General features: G+C 45.4%; 12 non-coding genes across 12 annotated transcripts; all 12 read right to left on the bottom strand.

Annotated features, from left to right (window-relative positions):
* Positions 1-323: 323 nt before the first annotated feature.
* trnae-uuc (transfer RNA glutamic acid (anticodon UUC)) lies at positions 324-395 on the bottom strand. Its single transcript has one exon. It is a non-coding gene; the product is annotated as a tRNA-Glu (tRNA).
* Positions 396-1280: 885 nt separating this feature from the next.
* On the bottom strand, positions 1281-1352 carry trnae-cuc (transfer RNA glutamic acid (anticodon CUC)). The gene has a single exon. It is a non-coding gene; the product is annotated as a tRNA-Glu (tRNA).
* Positions 1353-2220: 868 nt separating this feature from the next.
* Positions 2221-2292, bottom strand: trnae-uuc (transfer RNA glutamic acid (anticodon UUC)). Its single transcript has one exon. It is a non-coding gene; the product is annotated as a tRNA-Glu (tRNA).
* An 885-nt stretch (positions 2293-3177) lies between these two features.
* Positions 3178-3249, bottom strand: trnae-cuc (transfer RNA glutamic acid (anticodon CUC)). The gene has a single exon. It is a non-coding gene; the product is annotated as a tRNA-Glu (tRNA).
* Positions 3250-4118: 869 nt separating this feature from the next.
* On the bottom strand, positions 4119-4190 carry trnae-uuc (transfer RNA glutamic acid (anticodon UUC)). Its single transcript has one exon. It is a non-coding gene; the product is annotated as a tRNA-Glu (tRNA).
* An 885-nt stretch (positions 4191-5075) lies between these two features.
* Positions 5076-5147, bottom strand: trnae-cuc (transfer RNA glutamic acid (anticodon CUC)). The gene has a single exon. It is a non-coding gene; the product is annotated as a tRNA-Glu (tRNA).
* Positions 5148-6972: 1825 nt separating this feature from the next.
* On the bottom strand, positions 6973-7044 carry trnae-cuc (transfer RNA glutamic acid (anticodon CUC)). Its single transcript has one exon. It is a non-coding gene; the product is annotated as a tRNA-Glu (tRNA).
* An 856-nt stretch (positions 7045-7900) lies between these two features.
* Positions 7901-7972, bottom strand: trnae-uuc (transfer RNA glutamic acid (anticodon UUC)). The gene has a single exon. It is a non-coding gene; the product is annotated as a tRNA-Glu (tRNA).
* Positions 7973-8857: 885 nt separating this feature from the next.
* On the bottom strand, positions 8858-8929 carry trnae-cuc (transfer RNA glutamic acid (anticodon CUC)). The gene has a single exon. It is a non-coding gene; the product is annotated as a tRNA-Glu (tRNA).
* Positions 8930-9797: 868 nt separating this feature from the next.
* Positions 9798-9869, bottom strand: trnae-uuc (transfer RNA glutamic acid (anticodon UUC)). Its single transcript has one exon. It is a non-coding gene; the product is annotated as a tRNA-Glu (tRNA).
* An 884-nt stretch (positions 9870-10753) lies between these two features.
* trnae-cuc (transfer RNA glutamic acid (anticodon CUC)) lies at positions 10754-10825 on the bottom strand. The gene has a single exon. It is a non-coding gene; the product is annotated as a tRNA-Glu (tRNA).
* Positions 10826-11694: 869 nt separating this feature from the next.
* trnae-uuc (transfer RNA glutamic acid (anticodon UUC)) lies at positions 11695-11766 on the bottom strand. Its single transcript has one exon. It is a non-coding gene; the product is annotated as a tRNA-Glu (tRNA).
* Between the last annotated feature and the right edge of the window lie 758 nt (positions 11767-12524).

Genomic DNA, 12524 nt, shown 5'->3' with positions numbered 1-12524 from the left:
AGTCTAAAAAAACAGTGACTGTGCTGACACTGTGAGCTATAGTTAAAGGTTGGCGACAATTGGAGTGTCAGGCAGCAGATCTTTTCCAAATCTGTTAGAAATGGCAACAAAAACCTTCCCACAAACTTTGATCAGCGTCACGACTCTTTAAAAATAAATACTGGCATTTTACAGAAGGCAAGAAAGTACATTGTGTGTCACTCTAATGGGTTGTGAGATAAAGGAATGATGGGCAGCCCCTTGTTGCAACCACAGCAGTGTAAAACTGATAGCGATCAGGAGCAATCACTGGCATCAGAACGAACAGCACTTTGCAAATAACGTTCCCTGACCGGGGATCGAACCCGGGCCGCAGCGGTGAAAGCGCAGAATCCTAACCACTAGACCACCAGGGAAGCACATGGCACGATCTTGCAGGCCATCAGTCCAAGCCTCTTTTTCCTATTTGTCTCTGCATTTCACGTCCCTTTCTCCCCAAACAAGCTGCTCGGCCAAAGTGGCATTTTCTTTTCGTACATCGAAACACAGAACATTCAGGGCACAGAAGGAGGCCATTCGGCCCATCGTGTCTGCGACGGTCATCGAAGAACATGAAACACTTGTTCAGACAATGACAGCACCAAGTTCGGGTCGGCATGCACTCGAAATGGATGAAAGATGTTGGGCATTGAGGGACGATGGGTTTTGCTGATGCCAGGAGAAATAAACTCAAAGATCTCATCTCCCTCCTTTCAGGTACTGATAATGTTCAAGAGATGTTCTCACTGCCTCAGGCCCATTATCTCCAGTCGCACACTCCTTCCAATCTTGCACATCTTCCTTAGCTTTGAAAACGCTCATTTTTTACACTGGAATTCAATTTGAAGAAAGAGGTGCTGTGATTAGTTGGTGTTGTTAAGGAGATGTCGTGCCAGGAGAGACATAAATGGCTAATGAGAACAGTTACTGTTCTGACACTGTGAGCTACAGTTAAAGGTTGGCGACAATTAAAGTGACAAGCAACAGGTCTTTTCCGAATCTTGGGAGAAATGGCAACAAAAATCTTCCCACAAACTTTGATCAGCGTCAACACATTTTAAAGAAATGTAGGCATTTTACAGAAGGCATGAAAGTGCATTGTATGTCGCTCTAATGGCTTGTTAGATTAAAGAATGATCGGCTGCCCGCTGCTCGATTAGCATTTATGTTGGCGAAAAAGCTAAAGTTGATCAGGAGCAAGCATTGGGCTCAGTGATGGGACATTCGTTGGCACCAGAACGACGAGCACCAAGAAAGCAATCTTCCCTGACCGGGAATCGAACCCGGGCCGCGGCGGTGAGAGCGCCGAATCCTAACCACTAGACCACCAGGGAAGCTACGGCTGATGCATGCGAGAGAGGAGTCCAACCTTTTCTTTCCTAATTGTCCCTTTGAAATTCAGGTCTCTTTCGATCCAAAAAAAAGCTGCTCGCCCAAAATGGCATTTTCTTTTAGCACATTGGAACATAGAACATTCACGGCACAGTGGGAGGCCATTCGGCCCCTCGTGTTTGTGACGGTCATCGAACAACATAAAACACTGGTTCAGACAATGACAGCACCAAGTTCGGGTAGGCATGCACACAAAATGGATGAAAGATGATGGACTTTGAGAGACGATGGGTTTTGCAGATGCCAGGAAAAATAAACTGAAAGAGCTCATCAGCCTGCTTCTTTCAGATACTGAATGTCTTTATGCTCAAGAGATGTTCTCACTGCCTCAGGCCCATTATATCCAGTCGCACACTCCTTCCAATTTTGCACACCTCCCTTCGCTTTGAAACCGTGCATTTTTTTTTACACTGGGCCTCATTTTGAAGAAAGCGGTGCTGTGATCAGCTGGTGTTGTTAAGGAGATGTAGTGGCAGAAGAGACATAAAAGTCTAAAAAACAGTGACTGTTCTGACACTGTGAGCTATAGTTAAAGGTTGGCGACAATTAGAGTGTCAGGCAGCAGATCTTTTCCAAATCTGCTGGAAATGGCAACAAAAACCTTCCCACAAACTTTGATCAGCGTCACGACTCTTTAAAAATAAATACTGGCATTTTACAGAAGGCAAGAAAGTACATTGTGTGTCACTCTAATGGGTTGTGAGATAAAGGAATGATGGGCAGCCCCTTGTTGCAACCACAGCAGTGTAAAACTGATAGCGATCAGGAGCAATCACTGGCATCAGAACGAACAGCACTTTGAAAATAACGTTCCCTGACCGGGAATCGAACCCGTGCCGCGGCGGTGAAAGCGCCGAATCCTAACCACTAGACCACCAGGGAAGCACATGGCACGATCTTGCAGGCCATCAGTCCAAGCCTCTTTTTCCTATTTGTCTCTGCATTTCACGTCCCTTTCTCCCCAAACAAGCTGCTCGGCCAAAATGGCATTTTCTTTTCGTACATAGAAACACAGAACATTCAGGGCACAGAAGGAGGCCATTCGGCCCATCGTGTCTGCGACGGTCATCGAAGAACATGAAACACTTGTTCAGACAATGACAGCACCAAGTTCGGGTCGGCATGCACTCGAAATGGATGAAAGATGTTGGGCATTGAGGGACGATGGGTTTTGCTGATGCCAGGAGAAATAAACTCAAAGATCTCATCTCCCTCCTTTCAGGTACTGATAATGTTCAAGAGATGTTCTCACTGCCTCAGGCCCATTATCTCCAGTCGCACACTCCTTCCAATCTTGCACATCTTCCTTAGCTTTGAAAACGCTCATTTTTTACACTGGAATTCAATTTGAAGAAAGAGGTGCTGTGATTAGTTGGTGTTGTTAAGGAGATGTCGTGCCAGGAGAGACATAAATGGCTAATGAGAACAGTTACTGTTCTGACACTTTGAGCTACAGTTAAAGGTTGGCGACAATTAAAGTGACAAGCAACAGGTCTTTTCCGAATCTTGGGAGAAATGGCAACAAAAATCTTCCCACAAACTTTGATCAGCGTCAACACATTTTAAAGAAATGTAGGCATTTTACAGAAGGCATGAAAGTGCATTGTATGTCGCTCTAATGGCTTGTTAGATTAAAGAATGATTGGCTGCCCGCTGCTCGATGAGCATTTATGTTGGCGAAAAAGCGAATGTTGATCAGGAGCAAGCATTGGGCTCAGTGATGGGACATTCGTTGGCACCAGAACGACGAGCACCAAGAAAGCAATCTTCCCTGACCGGGAATCGAACCCGGGCCGCGGCGGTGAGAGCGCCGAATCCTAACCACTAGACCACCAGGGAAGATACGGCTGACACATGCGAGAGAGGAGTCCAACCTTTTCTTTCTTAATTGTCCCTTTGAAATTCAGGTCTCTTTCGATTCAAAAAAAAGCTGCTCGCCCAAAATGGCATTTTCTTTTAGCACATTGGAACATAGAACATTCACGGCACAGTGGGAGGCCATTCGGCCCATCGTGTTTGTGACGGTCATCGAACAACATAAAACACTGGTTCAGACAATGACAGCACCAAGTTCGGGTAGGCATGCACACAAAATGGATGAAAGATGATGGACTTTGAGAGACGATGGGTTTTGCAGATGCCAGGATAAATAAACTGAAAGAGCTCATCAGCCTGCTTCTTTCAGATACTGAATGTCTTTATGCTCAAGAGATGTTCTCACTGCCTCAGGCCCATTATATCCAATCGCACACTCCTTCCAATCTTGCACACCTCCCTTCGCTTTGAAACCGTGCATTTTTTTTTACACTGGGCCTCATTTTGAAGAAAGCGGTGCTGTGATCAGCTGGTGTTGTTAAGGAGATGTAGTGGCAGAAGAGACATAAAATTCTAAAAAAACAGTGACTGTGCTGACACTGTGAGCTATAGTTAAAGGTTGGCGACAATTGGAGTGTCAGGCAGCAGATCTTTTCCAAATCTGCTGGAAATGGCAACAAAAACCTTCCCACAAACTTTGATCAGCATCACGACTCTTTAAAAATAAATACTGGCATTTGACAGAAGGCAAGAAAGTACATTGTGTGTCACTCTAATGGGTTGTGAGATAAATGAATGATGGGCAGCCCCTTGTTGCAACCACAGCAGTGTAAAACTGATAGCGATCAGGAGCAATCACTGGCATCAGAACGAACAGCACTTTGCAAATAACGTTCCCTGACCGGTAATTGAACCCGGGCCGCGGCGGTGAAAGCGCCAAATCCTAACCACTAGACCACCAGGGAAGCACATGGCATGATCTTGCAGGCCATCAGTCCAAGCCTCTTTTTCCTATTTGTCTCTGCATTTCACGTCCCTTTCTCCCCAAACAAGCTGCTCGGCCAAAATGGCATTTTCTTTTCGTACATCGAAACACAGAACATTCAGGGCACAGAAGGAGGCCATTCGGCCCATCGTGTCTGCGACGGTCATCGAAGAACATGAAACACTTGTTCAGACAATGACAGCACCAAGTTCGGGTCGGCATGCACTCGAAATGGATGAAAGATGTTGGGCATTGAGGGACGATGGGTTTTGCTGATGCCAGGAGAAATAAACTCAAAGATCTCATCTCCCTCCTTTCAGGTACTGATAATGTTCAAGAGATGTTCTCACTGCCTCAGGCCCATTATCTCCAGTCGCACACTCCTTCCAATCTTGCACATCTTCCTTAGCTTTGAAAACGCTCATTTTTTACACTGGAATTCAATTTGAAGAAAGAGGTGCTGTGATTAGTTGGTGTTGTTAAGGAGATGTCGTGCCAGGAGAGACATAAATGGCTAATGAGAACAGTTACTGTTCTGACACTGTGAGCTACAGTTAAAGGTTGGCGACAATTAAAGTGACAAGCAACAGGTCTTTTCCGAATCTTGGGAGAAATGGCAAAAAAAATCTTCCCACAAACTTTGATCAGCGTCAACACATTTTAAAGAAATGTAGGCATTTTACAGAAGGCATGAAAGTGCATTGTATGTCGCTCTAATGGCTTGTTAGATTAAAGAATGATCGGCTGCCCGCTGCTCGATTAGCATTTATGTTGGCGAAAAAGCTAAAGTTGATCAGGAGCAAGCATTGGGCTCAGTGATGGGACATTCGTTGGCACCAGAACGACGAGCACCAAGAAAACAATCTTCCCTGACCGGGAATCGAACCCGGGCCGCGGCGGTGAGAGCGCCGAATCCTAACCACTAGACCACCAGGGAAGCTACGGCTGATGCATGCGAGAGAGGAGTCCAACCTTTTCTTTCCTAATTGTCCCTTTGAAATTCAGGTCTCTTTCGATCCAAAAAAAAGCTGCTCGCCCAAAATGGCATTTTCTTTTAGCACATTGGAACATAGAACATTCACGGCACAGTGGGAGGCCATTCGGCCCATCGTGTTTGTGACGGTCATCGAACAACATAAAACACTGGTTCAGACAATGACAGCACCAAGTTCGGGTAGGCATGCACACAAAATGGATGAAAGATGATGGACTTTGAGAGACGATGGGTTTTGCAGATGCCAGGATAAATAAACTGAAAGAGCTCATCAGCCTGCTTCTTTCAGATACTGAATGTCTTTATGCTCAAGAGATGTTCTCACTGCCTCAGGCCCATTATATCCAGTCGCACACTCCTTCCAATTTTGCACACCTCCCTTCGCTTTGAAACCGTGCATTTTTTTTTACACTGGGCCTCATTTTGAAGAAAGCGGTGCTGTGATCAGCTGGTGTTGTTAAGGAGATGTAGTGGCAGAAGAGACATAAAAGTCTAAAAAACAGTGACTGTTCTGACACTGTGAGCTATAGTTAAAGGTTGGCGACAATTAGAGTGTCAGGCAGCAGATCTTTTCCAAATCTGCTGGAAATGGCAACAAAAACCTTCCCACAAACTTTGATCAGCGTCACGACTCTTTAAAAATAAATACTGGCATTTTACAGAAGGCAAGAAAGTACATTGTGTGTCACTCTAATGGGTTGTGAGATAAAGGAATGATGGGCAGCCCCTTGTTGCAACCACAGCAGTGTAAAACTGATAGCGATCAGGAGCAATCACTGGCATCAGAACGAACAGCACTTTGCAAATAACGTTCCCTGACCGGGAATCGAACCGGTGCCGCGGCGGTGAAAGCGCCGAATCCTAACCACGAGACCACCAGGGAAGCACATGGCACGATCTTGCAGGCCATCAGTCCAAGCCTCTTTTTCCTATTTGTCTCTGCATTTCACGTCCCTTTCTCCCCAAACAAGCTGCTCGGCCAAAATGGCATTTTCTTTTCGTACATAGAAACACAGAACATTCAGGGCACAGAAGGAGGCCATTCGGCCCATCGTGTCTGCGACGGTCATCGAAGAACATGAAACACTTGTTCAGACAATGACAGCACCAAGTTCGGGTCGGCATGCACTCGAAATGGATGAAAGATGTTGGGCATTGAGGGACGATGGGTTTTGCTGATGCCAGGAGAAATAAACTCAAAGATCTCATCTCCCTCCTTTCAGGTACTGATAATGTTCAAGAGATATTCTCACTGCCTCAGGCCCATTATCTCCAGTCGCACACTCCTTCCAATCTTGCACATCTTCCTTAGCTTTGAAAACGCTCAATTTTTACACTGGAATTCAATTTGAAGAAAGAGGTGCTGTGATTAGTTGGTGTTGTTAAGGAGATGTCGTGCCAGGAGAGACATAAATGGCTAATGAGAACAGTTACTGTTCTGTCACTGTGAGCTACAGTTAAAGGTTGGCGACAATTAAAGTGACAAGCAACAGGTCTTTTCCGAATCTTGGGAGAAATGGCAAAAAAAATCTTCCCACAAACTTTGATCAGCGTCAACACATTTTAAAGAAATGTAGGCATTTTACAGAAGGCATGAAAGTGCATTGTATGTCGCTCTAATGGCTTGTTAGATTAAAGAATGATCGGCTGCCCGCTGCTCGATTAGCATTTATGTTGGCGAAAAAGCTAATGTTGATCAGGAGCAAGCATTGGGCTCAGTGATGGGACATTCGTTGGCACCAGAACGACGAGCACCAAGAAAGCAATCTTCCCTGACCGGAAATCGAACCCGGGCCGCGGCGGTGAGAGCGCTGAATCCTAACCACTAGACCACCAGGGAAGCTACGGCTGATGCATGCGAGAGAGGAGTCCAACCTTTTCTTTCCTAATTGTCCCTTTGAAATTCAGGTCTCTTTCGATCCAAAAAAAAGCTGCTCGCCCAAAATGGCATTTTCTTTTAGCACATTGGAACACAGAACATTCACGTCACAGTGGGAGGCCATTCGGCCCATCGTGTTTGTGACGGTCATCGAACAACATAAAACACTGGTTCAGACAATGACAGCACCAAGTTCGGGTAGGCATGCACACAAAATGGATGAAAGATGATGGACTTTGAGAGACGATGGGTTTTGCAGATGCCAGGATAAATAAACTGAAAGAGCTCATCAGCCTGCTTCTTTCAGATACTGAATGTCTTTATGCTCAAGAGATGTTCTCACTGCCTCAGGCCCATTATATCCAGTCGCACACTCCTTCCAATCTTGCACACCTCCCTTCGCTTTGAAACCGTGCATTTTTTTTTACACTGGGCCTCATTTTGAAGAAAGCGGTGCTGTGATCAGCTGGTGTTGTTAAGGAGATGTAGTGGCAGAAGAGACATAAAAGTCTAAAAAAACAGTGACTGTGCTGACACTGTGAGCTATAGTTAAAGGTTGGCGACAATTAGAGTGTCAGGCAGCAGATCTTTTCCAAATCTGTTAGAAATGGCAACAAAAACCTTCCCACAAACTTTGATCAGCGTCACAACTCTTTAAAAATAAATACTGGCATTTTACAGAAGGCAAGAAAGTACATTGTGTGTCACTCTAATGGGTTGTGAGATAAAGGAATGATGGGCAGCCCCTTGTTGCAACCACAGCAGTGTCAAACTGATAGCAATCAGGAGCAAAACGAACAGCACTTTGCAAATAACGTTCCCTGACCGGGGATCGAACCCGGGCCGCAGCGGTGAAAGCGCAGAATCCTAACCACTAGACCACCAGGGAAGCACATGGCACGATCTTGCAGGCCATCAGTCCAAGCCTCTTTTTCCTATTTGTCTCTGCATTTCACGTCCCTTTCTCCCCAAACAAGCTGCTCGGCCAAAGTGGCATTTTCTTTTCGTACATCGAAACACAGAACATTCAGGGCACAGAAGGAGGCCATTCGGCCCATCGTGTCTGCGACGGTCATCGAAGAACATGAAACACTTGTTCAGACAATGACAGCACCAAGTTCGGGTCGGCATGCACTCGAAATGGATGAAAGATGTTGGGCATTGAGGGACGATGGGTTTTGCTGATGCCAGGAGAAATAAACTCAAAGATCTCATCTCCCTCCTTTCAGGTACTGATAATGTTCAAGAGATGTTCTCACTGCCTCAGGCCCATTATCTCCAGTCGCACACTCCTTCCAATCTTGCACATCTTCCTTAGCTTTGAAAACGCTCATTTTTTACACTGGAATTCAATTTGAAGAAAGAGGTGCTGTGATTAGTTGGTGTTGTTAAGGAGATGTCGTGCCAGGAGAGACATAAATGGCTAATGAGAACAGTTACTGTTCTGACACTGTGAGCTACAGTTAAAGGTTGGCGACAATTAAAGTGACAAGCAACAGGTCTTTTCCGAATCTTGGGAGAAATGGCAACAAAAATCTTCCCACAAACTTTGATCAGCGTCAACACATTTTAAAGAAATGTAGGCATTTTACAGAAGGCATGAAAGTGCATTGTATGTCGCTCTAATGGCTTGTTAGATTAAAGAATGATCGGCTGCCCGCTGCTCGATTAGCATTTATGTTGGCGAAAAAGCTAAAGTTGATCAGGAGCAAGCATTGGGCTCAGTGATGGGACATTCGTTGGCACCAGAACGACGAGCACCAAGAAAGCAATCTTCCCTGACCGGGAATCGAACCCGGGCCGCGGCGGTGAGAGCGCCGAATCCTAACCACTAGACCACCAGGGAAGCTACGGCTGATGCATGCGAGAGAGGAGTCCAACCTTTTCTTTCCTAATTGTCCCTTTGAAATTCAGGTCTCTTTCGATCCAAAAAAAAGCTGCTCGCCCAAAATGGCATTTTCTTTTAGCACATTGGAACATAGAACATTCACGGCACAGTGGGAGGCCATTCGGCCCATCGTGTTTGTGACGGTCATCGAACAACATAAAACACTGGTTCAGACAATGACAGCACCAAGTTCGGGTAGGCATGCACACAAAATGGATGAAAGATGATGGACTTTGAGAGACGATGGGTTTTGCAGATGCCAGGAAAAATAAACTGAAAGAGCTCATCAGCCTGCTTCTTTCAGATACTGAATGTCTTTATGCTCAAGAGATGTTCTCACTGCCTCAGGCCCATTATATCCAGTCGCACACTCCTTCCAATTTTGCACACCTCCCTTCGCTTTGAAACCGTGCATTTTTTTTTACACTGGGCCTCATTTTGAAGAAAGCGGTGCTGTGATCAGCTGGTGTTGTTAAGGAGATGTAGTGGCAGAAGAGACATAAAAGTCTAAAAAACAGTGACTGTTCTGACACTGTGAGCTATAGTTAAAGGTTGGCGACAATTAGAGTGTCAGGCAGCAGATCTTTTCCAAATCTGCTGGAAATGGCAACAAAAACCTTCCCACAAACTTTGATCAGCGTCACGACTCTTTAAAAATAAATACTGGCATTTTACAGAAGGCAAGAAAGTACATTGTGTGTCACTCTAATGGGTTGTGAGATAAAGGAATGATGGGCAGCCCCTTGTTGCAACCACAGCAGTGTCAAACTGATAGCGATTAGGAGCAATCACTGGCATCAGAACGAACAGCACTTTGAAAATAACGTTCCCTGACCGGGAATCGAACCCGTGCCGCGGCGGTGAAAGCGCCGAATCCTAACCACTAGACCACCAGGGAAGCGCATGGCACAATCTTGCAGGCCATCAGTCCAAGCCTCTTTTTCCTATTTGTCTCTGTATTTCACGTCCCTTTCTCCCCAAACAAGCTGCTCGGCCAAAATGGCATTTTCTTTTCGTACATAGAAACACAGAACATTCAGGGCACAGAAGGAGGCCATTCGGCCCATCGTGTCTGCGACGGTCATCGAAGAACATGAAACACTTGTTCAGACAATGACAGCACCAAGTTCGGGTCGGCATGCACTCGAAATGGATGAAAGATGTTGGGCATTGAGGGACGATGGGTTTTGCTGATGCCAGGAGAAATAAACTCAAAGATCTCATCTCCCTCCTTTCAGGTACTGATAATGTTCAAGAGATGTTCTCACTGCCTCAGGCCCATTATCTCCAGTCGCACACTCCTTCCAATCTTGCACATCTTCCTTAGCTTTGAAAACGCTCATTTTTTACACTGGAATTCAATTTGAAGAAAGAGGTGCTGTGATTAGTTGGTCTTGTTAAGGAGATGTCGTGCCAGGAGAGACATAAATGGCTAATGAGAACAGTTACTGTTCTGACACTGTGAGCTACAGTTAAAGGTTGGCGACAATTAAAGTGACAAGCAACAGGTCTTTTCCGAATCTTGGGAGAAATGGCAAAAAAAATCTTCCCACAAACTTTGATCAGCGTCAACACATTTTAAAGAAATGTAGGCATTTTACAGAAGGCATAAAAGTGCATTGTATGTCGCTCTAATGGCTTGTTAGATTAAAGAATGATCGGCTGCCCGCTGCTCGATTAGCATTTATGTTGGCGAAAAAGCTAATGTTGATCAGGAGCAAGCATTGCCTCAGTGATGGGACATTCGTTGGCACCAGAACGACGAGCACCAAGAAAGCAATCTTCCCTGACCGGGAATCCAACCCGGGCCGCGGCGGTGAGAGCGCCGAATCCTAACCACTAGACCACCAGGGAAGCTACGGCTGATGCATGCGAGAGAGGAGTCCAACCTTTTCTTTCCTAATTGTCCCTTTGAAATTCAGGTCTCTTTCGATCCAAAAAAAAGCTGCTCGCCCAAAATGGCATTTTCTTTTAGCACATTGGAACATAGAACATTCACGGCACAGTGGGAGGCCATTCGGCCCATCGTGTTTGTGACGGTCATCGAACAACATAAAACACTGGTTCAGACAATGACAGCACCAAGTTCGGGGAGGCATGCACACAAAATGGATGAAAGATGATGGACTTTGAGAGACGATGGGTTTTGCAGATGCCAGGATAAATAAACTGAAAGAGCTCATCAGCCTGCTTCTTTCAGATACTGAATGTCTTTATGCTCAAGAGATGTTCTCACTGCCTCAGGCCCATTATATCCAGTCGCACACTCCTTCCAATCTTGCACACCTCACTTCGCTTTGAAACCGTGCATTTTTTTTTACACTGGGCCTCATTTTGAAGAAAGCGGTGCTGTGATCAGCTGGTGTTGTTAAGGAGATGTAGTGGCAGAAGAGACATAAAAGTCTAAAAAAACAGTGACTGTGCTGACACTGTGAGCTATAGTTAAAGGTTGGCGACAATTAGAGTGTCAGGCAGCAGATCTTTTCCAAATCTGCTGGAAATGGCAACAAAAACCTTCCCACAAACTTTGATCAGCGTCACGACTCTTTAAAAATAAATACTGGCATTTTACACAAGGCAAGAAAGTACATTGTGTGTCACTCTAATGGGTTGTGAGATAAAGGAATGATGGGCAGCCCCTTGTTGCAACCACAGCAGTGTAAAACTGATAGCGATCAGGAGCAATCACTGGCATCAGAACGAACAGCACTTTGCAAATAACGTTCCCTGACCGGGAATCGAACCCAGGCCGCGGCGGTGAAAGCGCCGAATCCTAACCACAAGACCACCAGGGAAGCACATGGCACGATCTTGCAGGCCATCAGTCCAAGCCTCTTTTTCCTATTTGTCTCTGCATTTCACGTCCCTTTCTCCCCAAACAAGCTGCTCGGCCAAAATGGCATTTTCTTTTCGTACATAGAAACACAGAACATTCAGGGCACAGAAGGAGGCCATTCGGCCCATCGTGTCTGCGACGGTCATCGAAGAACATGAAACACTTGTTCAGACAATGACAGCACCAAGTTCGGGTCGGCATGCACTCGAAATGGATGAAAGATGTTGGGCATTGAGGGACGATGGGTTTTGCTGATGCCAGGAGAAATAAACTCAAAGATCTCATCTCCCTCCTTTCAGGTACTGATAATGTTCAAGAGATGTTCTCACTGCCTCAGGCCCATTATCTCCAGTCGCACACTCCTTCCAATCTTGCACATCTTCCTTAGCTTTGAAAACGCTCATTTTTTACACTGGAATTCAATTTGAAGAAAGAGGTGCTGTGATTAGTTGGTCTTGTTAAGGAGATGTCGTGCCAGGAGAGACATAAATGGCTAATGAGAACAGTTACTGTTCTGACACTGTGAGCTACAGTTAAAGGTTGGCGACAATTAAAGTGACAAGCAACAGGTCTTTTCCGAATCTTGGGAGAAATGGCAACAAAAATCTTCCCACAAACTTTGATCAGCGTCAACACATTTTAAAGAAATGTAGGCATTTTACAGAAGGCATGAAAGTGCATTGTATGTCGCTCGAATGGCTTGTTAGATTAAAGAAT

Source organism: Heptranchias perlo, chromosome 2, assembly GCF_035084215.1.
Source record: "Heptranchias perlo isolate sHepPer1 chromosome 2, sHepPer1.hap1, whole genome shotgun sequence".
In the NCBI taxonomy this organism is placed as follows: Eukaryota; Metazoa; Chordata; class Chondrichthyes; order Hexanchiformes; family Hexanchidae; genus Heptranchias; species Heptranchias perlo.
This window is presented reverse-complemented; position numbering and strand designations above follow the sequence as displayed.